This window comes from Herpailurus yagouaroundi, unplaced genomic scaffold (assembly GCF_014898765.1).
Source record: "Herpailurus yagouaroundi ecotype Mexico unplaced genomic scaffold, PumYag 202, whole genome shotgun sequence".
NCBI classification, from domain to species: Eukaryota; Metazoa; Chordata; class Mammalia; order Carnivora; family Felidae; genus Herpailurus; species Herpailurus yagouaroundi.
In genome coordinates, this window is record NW_024412433.1 from 13,539,526 (window position 1) to 13,553,050 (window position 13,525).

The window sequence follows — 13,525 nt, forward strand, 5'->3', positions numbered from 1 at the left end:
CATCTGTAAGGAGCTGACAGGAGGAAGAAATCCTTGCTTTGGGAACTACAATTAGTAAGGAATTGTAAACAAGATTTAGGCGGTGGTAGTAAATTGGGAAGGAGTAACAAGCATTGTTTCTCCTGCCTTCTTGGCCCTGAACTTCCTATCTCTAGTGATAAGGATATCTCTTTCCCCCCTGGGGCAGTGAGGTTACTTCTCACAGGGGAGACTTATTTCCTGCTTGCAGGGGACAGAGGAGGGTCTGAGGGTCCTTCTTGAACAGGCAATCTCTTGAGTAACTTTTACTTAAAATAATCAATATGCCAAAGCGGCGGACTTTGGGGCAGCCTGCCCTTGGCCCCTGCAGCGCAACCTCTCCAAATTATGTGCAGTTTGCGGGAGGGGGAGACATTATATGAAAAGAAAACCTCAGGGGTGCCCGGGTGGCTCAGTCAATTAAGCGTCCGACTTCAGCTCAGGTCATGATCTCACGGTTTGGGAGTTCGAGACCCTGCGTCGGGCTCCGTGCTGACAGCTCAGAGACTGGAGCCTGCTTCGGATTCTGTGCCTCCTCTCTCTGCCCTTCCCCAACTTTTGCTCTGTCTCTCTATGTCTCTCAAAAAATAAATAATGTAAAAATAAATTTTTTCAAAAAAAAAAAGAAAAGAGAACCTTAGACCAACATTAATTGAAGTTAAAAACTATGAGTCTAGGGGGCACTTGTGAGGCTCAGTTGATTAAGCCTCTGATGCTTGGTTTCAGCTCAAGTTCATGAGATCGATCCCCAGTCGGGCTCTTCACTGCAGGGCCTGCTTGGAATCCCCACTCTACTCTCTTCTGCCCACCCCCCCGTCTTTCTCAAAATAAACAAAACACATTTAAAAAAAATTTTTTAATATGAGTCCTTAGAATAGTATGTGGCATGTTCCTAATATTGTCAGTTTTTTGATTTAGAAACTGCCTTTTCTTAAATTTCTTGAAATACACAACTAAATCTTTGCACATGTCCCATCTATTTTGTGAAACTTTTTCTTACTTTACTCTGACCTTCTGTAATACTCAGTGACCACAATTCCAGAAATTTTGGGGTTCCAGGAGGCAAATAAAATGGCTTCTTCACAGTTCTTTCTCCATTATTTGGTTTTACTCTGGTTGATACTTGGCTGGCTTTTTATTAGGCTTCTATTTTATTTCTTTCTTCATATATGTGGGCGTGTGAAGTGTGTACTTGTATTTCTTATTATCCTTTTAGTTTTTGGTGACTTTCAAGAAGACAGCAGACACTTTAATTGACTCTAAAAGTGCTTTAGTTCAACCACTGCGTTCACGGAAAAGGGAGAGCACTAAAAATCATTCGCAATCCCATCATTCCTACCGGGAATGCATAAGACATCAATGCAGAGCAATGATGGCATTGGGATAATTTTACTGAGGTTCCTCTTGTTGTGACTTAACCACTGCATCAGAAATACACCACTGATTTTGAAGAGCCAAGGTCCTCATTTGTACTTCTCTGACATGAATATCCCCCTGCCCACATCACTCTAATGATAAGATAGAGTTTCAGACTATGGTTCTGAGCTCTTTATTATAATTATTTTTATGATGCGAAAAATAAGAATATACATTTTAAGTCCCGTTCGATCATTATTTTCAGTTCCGGTCCCTTTTTTCTTTCTTCAGACATCATCCTGTTATGATTTTATATGTCTAATGTGTGCCTCTAGGGTCTTTCTCATAGATGATAGATAGATGATAGATAGATAGATAGACAGATAAATAATGATAGATGGATAGATAATAGATAGATAATAGATGATAGATAGATAGATAGATAGATAGATAATAGATATAAATAGCTTGATAATAAATAGATGATAGATAATAGATAGATAATAGATAGGTAGATGATAGATAATAGATAGATAGATGATAGATAATGATAGATGGATAGATAATAGATAGATAATAGATGATAGATAGATAGATAGATAATAGATGATAAGTAGATAGATAGATAGATAGATAGATAATAGATGATAGATAGATAGATAGATAGATAGATAGATAATAGATAGATGATAAGTAGATAGATAGATAGATAGATAGATAGATAGATAGATAATAGATGATAGATAGATAGATAGATAGATAGATAATAGATAGATGAATGATAGATAATAGGTATATAGATAGATAATAGATACATAGATAATAGATACATAGATAGATAAATAGATAGGTAGATAGATAGATAATAAATAATAGATAATAGATAGATATAGATAGATACATAGATAGATAGATATAGATAATATAGATAATAGATAAAGAGATAGGTAGATAGATAATAGATAGATAGATAGATAGATAATAGATAATAGGTAGGTAGGTAGGTAGATAGATAGATAGATAGATAGATAATGGATAAAACATGGATGGAAGATAGATAGATAGATAATGGATAGATAATAGATAGATGATAGATGATAGATACATAGATAGATACATAGATAGAGATAATAGATAGATACATAGATAATAGATAAAGAGATAGGTAGATAGATAATAGATAGATAATGGATAGTTAGATGATAGATAGATAGATAGATAGATAGATAGATAATAGATAATAGGTAGGTAGATAGATAGATAATGGATAGATACATGGATGGACAGATAGATAATGGATAGATAGATAGATAGATAGACATCTGTATATGATACCCATATGATGCATAGTACTGCACTGAGGATCATAATTCCTCCTCCCAGTATATGCTTCTACAACCTGCTTCTTCATTCAAAACATATATTTTCAATGTGTCTGTTTATCTGCATATTTGTCATCAGTCAACTATAGCATGAGACTGAGTGGATGGTAAAATATTCAGGCATATTTTGATCTATATTTGATCTATCTATATTTTACCTCCACCATTACATTTTGCCAACAAACTGATATATTTTAAAATCTTAGCTTATGTTCATGGAAACCCCATTTCCAGTAGCAAAGGGCTGAAAAGATAGGAAGGAATAAACTGGTCCAAAATAAACAAAAGTCACCTTGAAAGGGGGGAAAGAAAGAGAAGGGAGAGGAAAGGGATGGAAACTTGACTTCTATAAATACCTTTGTTTTATAGTTAGATTGGTCATAATAAAAACCTGTTTCATAATTTTTAAATTAAAATGTGAAACAAGCAAATGAGTCTAACTGAATATCAAATTGGTGCACAAGCACATAGAGAATTTTTTCAAGTAACTATAAAGCACATATTTTGATTTTTCATCCCTTGGGGGACATGTCCTGGGGCAGAAAGAACTACAAAAAGATCTTTCAATAGTTTTTTTTTTTAGAGAAATTTGGGTATTATTATTTTGGAATTATTGTACATACCTTGCAAGATTAGGCACCTGGGAGATTGCTTTAGACTGAGTTCCTAGAAAGCTTAAGGCCAAAGGTTTTGTGTAAACATTTAATCTCAGAGCACAATCCTAGGAAAACAAGAATGCGTGGATGAGGGAGCGAAGTTAGGAAGGAGAGTCAATGTGAGAGAATGTATTCTAAGAGCAGCCAAAGCTTTAGGACATGCTACTTTCTTGGTCCTGCAGAGCATGTTTAAGAAGTTATTGTGACGCAAAAATACGTGGGACTACATCAAACTAAACATCTCTGCAAAAGGAACAGCCTACAAAATTAAAAGGGAACCTACGGAATGGTAGAAAACATTGGCAAACCATCTATCTGATGATAGGGGTTAATATCTAAAATACACAAGGAACTCATACAACTCCTCAGCAAAAAAACAATGCGATTAAAAACGGGCAAAGTACTTGGATGCATATTATTTCCAAGACATACAGATAGCCAAGAAGTACATGAAAATGTGCTCAACGTCACTAATCATCGGGGAAAGGAAAATCAAAACCACAATGAGGATATCACCTCACACCTTTCGAATGCCTATTATCAAAAAGACAAAAGATAACATGTGCTGGTGAGGATGTGAAGAAAAAGGAATCTTTGTACCCTGTCAGTCACAATGTAAATTGGTGCAGCCACTATGGAAAACAGTATGGAGGTTCCTCAGACAATTAAAACTAAAACTACTAAATAATCCAGCAGTCTCACTTCTGGGTATATTTCCAAAGGAAATGAAATCACTTTCTCGAAGATCTCTATGCCCCTATGTTCACTGTAGTATTATTCACCCTAACCAAGACATGAAAGCAGCCAAAATGACCACCAATGGAAAAATGGATTAAAAAGCATGTAAAAGGGGGCCCCCGGGTAGCTCAGTCTGTTAGGCGTCTGACTCTTGAATTCAGCTCAGGTCATGATCTCACGGTTCGTGGGTTTGAGCCCCGCATCGGGCTCCATGCTGACAGTGCAGAACCTGCTTGGGATTCTCTCTCTCTCCCTCTCTCTCTGCCTCCCCGCCCACACACACACACTCTGTCTCTCCCAAAAAATTAAACTTGAGTTTTTTAATAAATAAAAATTAAATGATAACATTTTAAATGTAAGCATATATATTGAAATTATTTTTGTAACACACGGTCTTGAATACCTTTCTAACCCCTATGATCATGATCTTGACATACGAGGACAATGTGCAGTTAATTCTCATCCTTCCACAAGAATCTTGCATAAGTGGCTTGTACGACCCAGTCCTTTTTCTGGGTTAACTTAGGCAAGACATCTTCATTCTGTCCCCAACAGAAATGGAGGCTGGTGCGGGCATCACAAAAATCTGTAACCCACACTAGCACAACTTATGTTTCACTTTGTCGGCGGCCTCATACACGGAGTCATCAGATCATAGTTGGAAAAGAAAACACAGCTACTGAGGCTGTTTCATCTGACTGCAACTGTAGTGTTCAATTTCAGGACCCGAGGGAATTCCAACTTGAGAAACGCCACTGAGAGTAGCAATACTGAATGAATGTTTTTCTAATTATTCACTGATTCTATGAAAGCATATGCGAGTGTAAAGTGATACTTGTATGACTACGCACAGAGGTAGGCAAAAAGAAACATACTTAAAAAAAATTTTTTTGAGTTTTTTAACATTTATTTATTGTTGAGACAGAGACAGCGCAGGAGCAGGGGAGGGGCAGAGAGGGAGACACAGATCTGAAGCAGGCTCCAGGCTCTGAGCTGTCAGCACAGAGCCCGACGTGGAAAAAATATGTTTATTAAGAGAGTTGTACCAGATTTCTAGTTTTGAGCCAAGCATGATCTTACCAATCTTCCAGTTCAAGGACAATGACGGTTCAGCCGTGCAAAGTTTTACCATGTAACGCTACACATTTGTAGCCATTTGGTAATTACCTACAATTTGGAAATCGGTTGTAAGTCGTCTCAGAAGAGAGGGAGAGGAAGGTGGGAGATTTGCTCCCACTGATTCAATTTAAAACAAAATTCGAATAATTGATCATTTCAGTTCTCTTCACAGATTACACAAGCTCACCATTGGAGCAGTAATGAAAATGGTACATATTCACTACAATCGAATAGAAGGAGTAAATATTTTAAAACCTAGAAAGAGTTTTCTAAATTTGTCAGAAATTTGATCCCTGTGTCTTTTATTTTTTTCTTTCTCTTCAGCAGAAAGGGATAGAACGAAATCTTCACCAATTATTCTAGCAGTGCCTAACTCACTGTTCTCAAATTTTAACGCACATTAAAAAAGAACTTTACACAGACACCTACTTTTAACAAATAATTGAAAAAAATCAAACGTCAAATATTCAAGGGTTACACATATGTACAAATTTTACTCCTCTCTTAACAGTCAGAGACAAAGAAAAAAGAAAAGAAAAAATGATTCATGGTTTTGAGGTGACCTAGTCCTTATTGAGCAATGGAAGTCTCATCATTTCTGTTTCCAAGCCCTGTAGGTGAGAAGCCAACACTGGAGTCACGGCATTTGGAAATGGAAGGAATCTTAGAGGAAGGAGTCAGTTTCTATCAGAAAAATAGGGCACTCGCCCTCATCATTCGATAGAAAAAAATCGATATGTAAAACTAATTCTCTAGGTGTGTAAAGAGCTCTACAAACCAACAGGGGAAGGTAAGAAACCCCTGAGTGTCACAGCTCCAGATGGTTTCTTTACCAGTTTCTTCATCAAGCCTGAAGGGACAGAAAAAAGGAGATGGTGTTGAGTCTAGAAGTGGCCAGCAGAAGCCAGCTCCCCAGAGGGGGGTGGGGGTGGGCGGGTGGGTTAGAAGAATTGAGACTACCAGCTATTGCTAAGAGCCACACGCACAAGGGAGATCTATGGCGATCTCTCTCTCTCTCTCTCTCTCTCTCTCTCTCTCTTCCTGGTCTCCAGGTTTTCACTGACATCCCTTCTCCCTAAAACCTAACCAGAAGTTAGCTGGCAACTGGGGGTGTGTGCTGTTTACAGACCAGTCCTCTGAGATACAGGACAGAGCAAGGGAGGCCCAGGAGGTGAATCTGAGGATCAAGAAACCAATAACCCGTAGATTTGCCAAAGAGCTTGGATTCACGCCCTGGCTGTGGCGCTGGCTGTGTGATAGAGGGTGAATTATTGAACTTTACCAACTCTCATTTTTTGGAACGGTAAGATGAAAACAACGATATGTGTGTGTATCTCTCAGAGTTACAGCGGCAGTTAAGTGATACAGGTATGTAAAATCCTAGATGCCATATAAAATCAGTGACTGTGGGCACGGGCCATGTCTCGCCAGTTCACTGCGCTGCAACTCTTCCTGACACAAGAGGTGGGTGAATGAAGGACTGAACAAAATCAGACAGTCCACTAGGGAATCGGTAGTTATTTTAGATAACCCAATCTCAACAATATCCTGGCCATCGACTTCCAGAGGGACTGAAATTCTGGTTTAAAGCAATCTGAAGAATCTACAGTTCTCACTGCTAACAGAGAGTTGTAGGGCAGGCATTCGGCCGAGGAATCTACGCCATTAAAAAGAGGATACAGGGGGTGCCTGGGTGGCTCTGTCGGTTAAGTATCTGACTTCAGCTCAGATCATGATATCACAGCTCGTGGGTTCCAGCCCCGCGTCGGGCTCTGCGCTGACAGCTCAGAGCCTGGAGCCTGCATGGGATTCTGTGTCTCCCCCTCTCTCTGCCCCTAACCCGCTCGCATTCTGTCTCTGTCTCTCTCAAAAATAAATAAAGCATTTAAAAAAAATTTTTTTTAAAGAGGATACGTCAATGGAAGCGCAAGTTTTCAAAGGCATGAAAATTTCAGTGTTGTTTTTTTCTCCCCAGATCTGAAAGAGAAAACTCAGTTTGCACTTTTTTAGCAAAATTGGCATGCATTTGAACGTTGTTAATGATCGTCAAGGATTTTTTTTTTTTTCAGAGAAAGGAAATTATCAGGGAAGTGTCCTGATACATAACTACCTGCTTCCTGATTAGAAGGCCCTTATGCATGAGAAAACACTTACAATGGAATTTCTATTTTATTTAAAAGAAAAGTCCCATTTGTAGGTGGCACCTTTTAAAAGATAAATGTTTGTGTTCCCTCTTACCACTCAAACAGGAGCATTCCTGTTCTAAAATGGAAGAGGTGAGAAACCAGTTGCCTAGGCCTATCCCACCCCAACCAGCAGAGAGACAAAGATGGAGAGAGAGAGATTGAAGAGAGAGAGAGAGAGAGAGAGAGAGAGAGAGGGGTCAGGGGAGGAAGAAGGGAAATCAAAAATGCACATTCCGTTTAAAAGGACACTGGCTCGGTAACTCCAAATGACAATACACAGGGAATCAGTGACAAATTCAGTACCGGAGAAACAAGGATGTGGGAAGATGTCAAAAAAAAAAAAAAGACGGGACAACTGTTCTACAGATCTCAGGCAAAGCTGACAGCAAAATTACCCAGAGCGTTATCGGCAATCCCGGAGCAGCAAATACCGTATAGGCTGGCTCACTTAGCAACCACGCCAGCCCCCTTTGCCAACCCCCAATGTAGACAGCAAGCAAGGGCCTCGGTCCCTCACCTCTCAGAAGAAACACAGAACAATGGAAAGAAGGAGGGAGGAGTATCAATGAACAAGGGCTGTCATCAGGTTTGGAGGTCCGAAGTATACTCAAGTGGTTGGTGGCTGGAAGAGGGAGACCTGGAGGTGGTCACCGCTCTGGGCTGGGCAAAGAGATAGAATTTCCCAGAAGGGGGTGGGAACAAAGATTGGCCTGAACCCCTGGTGGTTAGCCCCCGGAGCCTGTTTACTGAATGGCTTCCTTCCAGTGACCCCTTCCAGTCCCTTCACAGGCAGGAAATTAATGCTGCCTCTGTGGCTTTGGGTCCCCTGGGGTGGGGGGCGGTCCTCAGCCTCGTGGCCCAGCTCTCTCTCTCTCTCTCTTTCTCTCTTGCTCACACAGCAAATTCTGGTGGCCAAGAAGCCCCACCCATTTTGCAGAGTTCCACAGCAGCCTGCAGAGCCCAGATCTACCGACGCCAAAGCGAAGGTGACCCAGACAGGCCACTGAGACATCGGACATTAGATACAGAAGGACAAACCATGACCAACAACAGACACATGAAGAAAGCCAGAAACCAGAAAGCAAAAGGCCCAGGTAAATAAATAAATGACTGAGGCCTCAGAGAAATAGATGCATCAGGGAACAGAATAAATTCATTAGAAAATTACAAAAACAAACTCCAATTCCTGGAATAGGAAGTTACAACTAGAAGTTACAACATCTATGCATTTTACCACGTGTAGGTGTAGTTGACACATTTAAGAGATGTCACTGTATTTCATGTAATACAAAGCAAAAATATAGACACATTTTTTTTTTCTCATGAAAGGGTGAGGACATGGCCCTGGTTTTGCTCTACCACTTACAAGATGCATTTAAAACAATTATAGTGCTTTATAATGTTAACCTCACGTCGTTGTTGCTCGGATTAGTGAGCCCCTCTGTGTGCACATTTATGCCTCCGCGACTCCAACTCTGTATAAGTGTGGTCTGTTACCGTAACATTCGCGGCAGCTTCCGGGACAAAAACCTAATGGCCAAGAACATGAGCGAAAAAGGGGAGAACAGGTCAATGACATAAAGGATTGTAGTTGAAGGTCCAGCCTCAGACTGAGAGGATGATCCCACCCTTTGTGCCATATGTTTAATGTCACCCCCTCTCCCAAGCATAGTGATAGAACTTAGGAGACAGAAGTGAGAGCAAAGTTGGAAGAAAGGATAGGAGTATTCACGCCTTCAGCATCCTTGGTGAGGTGTCAGATGTCGGTAGAATAAGATATCCAGGTTAAATACTCTATTTTGTTATATTTTTTAAGGTTATTTATTTTTTCTTTGAGAGAGAGAGCATGAGAAAAGGGGGAGGGGGGCAGAGAGAGAGAGAGAGAGATTGAGAGAGAGCACAATCGGGGAAGGGGGAGAGAGAGGGGGAGACACAGAATCCAAAGCAGGTGCCAGGCTCTGTCTGAGCCGTCAGGGCAGAGCCCAAGGCAGGACTTGAACTCACCAACCTTGAAATCACGACCTAAGCCCAAGTTGGATGTTCAACTGACTGAGCCACACAGGTGCCCCATATATGTATTTTTAAGTTTATTTTTCCAGAGGGGCGGAGGGGCAGAGAGAGAGAAGGAGAGACCCAAGCAGGTTCTGTGCTGCCGGCGCAGAGCCCAACACGGGCTCGAACCCACAAACCGTGGGATCGTGACCTGAGCTGAAATCAAGAGTCAGGCACTTAACTGACTGAGCCACCCAGGCGCCCCTAAATATTCTATTTTAAAATAAACAGGTGACCTGTTTCCATTATCTAGAAATAATAGATTTATCAGAAATTGGCAGAGCGGAAAAAAGGGAGAGCAATCAGTGGTGAAAACCCATCTTTCATTTGGATTTGCTAAAAGACCAAGAAGTTATAGTGTAAACACAATCAGTATATAGTAAGTAACCTTCCAAAAGAATGAAAATTGGAGTTGAAATGGTGGCCTCTGGTGAATGGAGTGAGGTGGGAAAAGTTGAGATGGAAAACTGGCTTTTTGTTACCAGCTCGTCTGTATTCTTCGGTTATTTTTTTCCTTGCGTGTCTATTACTTGATATGAAGTGTTATAAAGGAGCCACGTTCTCTTTGCTATAAACTTTTGATGACAGAGCGTGGGTCTCATTCGTTTTCTTTTTCATCGTAATTTTCTTTCTAATCTTGAAAATGCATCTTTAAATGATTGTTTTCCACTTTTTTCCCCCAATGCTATCATTAAAATAATAAGCAATTCTGTGCGTAAGGAATAAATCATTCAAGGGTTGAGACACTGGAATGGCATGATTCAATCACCAGGGAAAAATTAAGGCTGTAATTTAGCTGCTATATATGCAAGAATATCCAAACTTTAAAACCATATGAGTTTTTAAAAATTATTTACGGATTTCACTGCATTAATTAGGAAGTATTGCTCTTGATGAGAGAAGTGATTCTATGTTATTTTTATCTTATTTTTTCAGCTCATCTTTTTCTCTAATTTTTGTAATGTTTATTTGTTTATTTATTTATTTTGAGAGAGAGAGAGAGACAGAGAGACAGAGAGACAGAGTCAAGTGGGGGAGGGGCAGAGAGAGAGAGGGAGGCACAGAATTTGAAGCAGGCTCCTGGCTCCGAGCAGTTAGCACAGAGCCCGACGCGGGGCTCGAACCCATTTTTTTTTTATCTCATCTTAAATGTAAATGATGAAGGATTAATATGAGCAGATACAAGTAAGAATATTCAAACTCCACAAAGTAACATGTTTGTGTTAAAATAACACGTAGATGCCCCTTCCTAAAAACTGATCTCGCTACCCTGCGTCCATTTCTCCTCCAGATGCACCTTCCTCAACATTCCTTAATGTTCACGGTTTCCAGTGAGCTATTCTTTGGTTCCTTGTCCTCCTGTGTCTCTCAGTCAGCAGGGGACATAACTGGCCAGTGCCCACTTCTCCATCCTTCTCTGCATGCATAAAGCCTGAGTTAGCTGTTTAGACAGAATGAGTCACAGGGTACGTCCACCATGATTCACCCGTTTTCTCAACTTCCAGATTACTGCTCGACCACACCACGATTCCACAGTTCCAGATCTTTCCAGATTTTAAGTTCCTCAAATATTCGACTTTGCTTCCTTCCCACGTGGTGACTAGTACAGTCCCGGGGAAATAATAGATCCATTAGCTATTACTTTTTTGTGTGTTAAGCTTTTTTAAACAGAATCCTGCCATCTGTATTCTCCATCAATATCACAGTCCCAGCCAGCCTACCAGGCCAAAAAAACAAAAAAACAAACACACAAAAAAAACCAAAAAGCAAAAACAACAACAACAATAACAACAAAACAAAAACCAAAAAACTACTCTCTATTTTTGTGTCATTGTTTTCTCCTCTTTTGATTGATTTTATTTTACTTGTAACCTTTCTCAGTCACCTAAGTGTTTTCAAAAACGTGATATTTTTCTGGTGGTGGTGCATACAACGTATATTGATTTTCTTTTTCGAAACCTCACCTAAAGCAATATGCAAATGCAAGCCCAAAACACCAGAATACACATTAATTTATGACATTCAAAACTTTGAAAATGTATAATGTACGTCCTCATCATATTTTCAAGGCCCTGAGGTCACTTGCAATAAAAGACTCGTATCTAGTAATGTCATTTAAAATGCAATAGGTTTCAGAAAGCCTTACATTTTAGACCAAATACCTAATTTGTATTCTTTTGGCAAAGGCAAGCTTTGGCTTTTCTCTTTTAGCTTGGAAGAATATGACAAAATTCTCATTTAGGAAAACTAGCCTTTTGGGGTTAAAATATCTGTCTATGGATCTCTAATGTCTCAAGGACTTTCAACTTGTGGTCTACACATGAAAAGATTACATTTTTTCTTTCAGTAAGTGTTCTCAAATTGTGCTAATCATCATCCCACCTTTCCCACTGTGTGCCTTAATGACATTTTGGCAAGATTCAGTCATTTTCCACTCAACTTCACCTATTTGAAAAGTCTCGTTTCCATCTTTAAAAAGTCAAGACTCCAGCAGCTTGTGGGTAGGGCTGGTGGGGGACCAGCTGGGAGGAGAAGCCTAGGTGCAAGGAAGGACTGCTTTGGACCTATCTGCCCTGTTCCAGGCACAAGCTAGACTCACGTACTGGGGGAATAGGGAGGCAATGGTTAAAGAAAAAAAAAGTAAACTTCTCTCACCTGGGTAAGCAGAGGGCAGCCCTCCCCTTTGGTCGACTGATACTCTCCTCTGCCAAGGTCCTTCATGTCACTGGTTCCCAAATGTTGCCACTCTTACTTGCAGGAGCCTCTGTAGAGGCCTCTACACTAAAATAGGTAGTTTGAGGGGCACCTGGGTGGCTCAGTTGGTTAAGTGTCCAACTCTTGATACTGGCTCGGGTCGTGCTCTCATGGTTGTGAGACTGAGCCTTTGGGCTCTGCACTCACAGCACAGAACCTGCTTGGGATTCTGTCTGTCTCTCCCAATCTCTCTCTCTCTGACCCTCTCCCGCTCGCTCTCTCTCTCTCTCCCTCAAAATAAATAAATAAACATTTAGAAAAATAACAAAATAAAATAGGTAGTTCTAACTCTGGATAGCCCTCTTTCATCAACATCTCTTGCCACCACCAAAAGAAATCTATCCACTGCCTCTGGATGGTGGGCTTTCCTTATCCTGCAAGTGGCCTCTTGCATGGGGTACCCTAGTGAAGGCTTAAGCTTAGCTATCGGTAGTGTCCACTTGATTTACAGTGAACTTGTATATTCTTGGCATGCCTCTCCCAAACTTCTTCTCTGTAACCTCACTAACTCGTTTCCTACTTTCTGAGGACACACAAAAAAGTCACGTCTCCTTGCTAAGCAACAAGAACCACACCTAGACCCAAATAACTGACAACTAGCTCATGGATGGGAGGGAAGAGGACAGGGTTTTGACCTTACTGGACTGTGTTTTCAAATTTTCACTCTAGTTAGAGTCTGGAGAAAAATTAATGAATGGGAGTAGACAAAGAGAGAGCGAGTTCCATCACGGTACCAAGAAGTAGCCATCCTACAGGGATATGATTAAAAACAGTTATCCTAACAGAATATAACGAGCAAATAATTGGGTAGATACGACAATAATAAGTCATGATGAAGAAAGACCAGCTTATGGCCAAACGTGAAAGGACAGGTTGCAGATACGATCCCAAACCAGAAAGGTGAGTGATTTCAAGCTCAGGACATAAGGGATTTCTCCAGAAAAAGATCTGAGAGGTGAATCCAAGCTGGTGGAAAATCCAAAGCCTGAGAGTAACAGGAAAAAAAAAAATGCCTTTAGGAAATTAGAATATGTATGTAATACGGAGGCTATGATATGAGGCAATAGAACCTAGGTCAGGTGGCAGCCTCCTACATGATTCTAGCTGGAAAGAGAGCCACATCCAGGATGTGGCTCACCCAGGAAGCACACAGAGACAGCCTGCTATGCCTGCGAGGTCCTGACAGCAGGCATAACACCGTCAAAGTTTCCAAGGTCATTAACAGAAACAAGGTGAAAACAGAACTCTGCAGAGGGGCATTGTT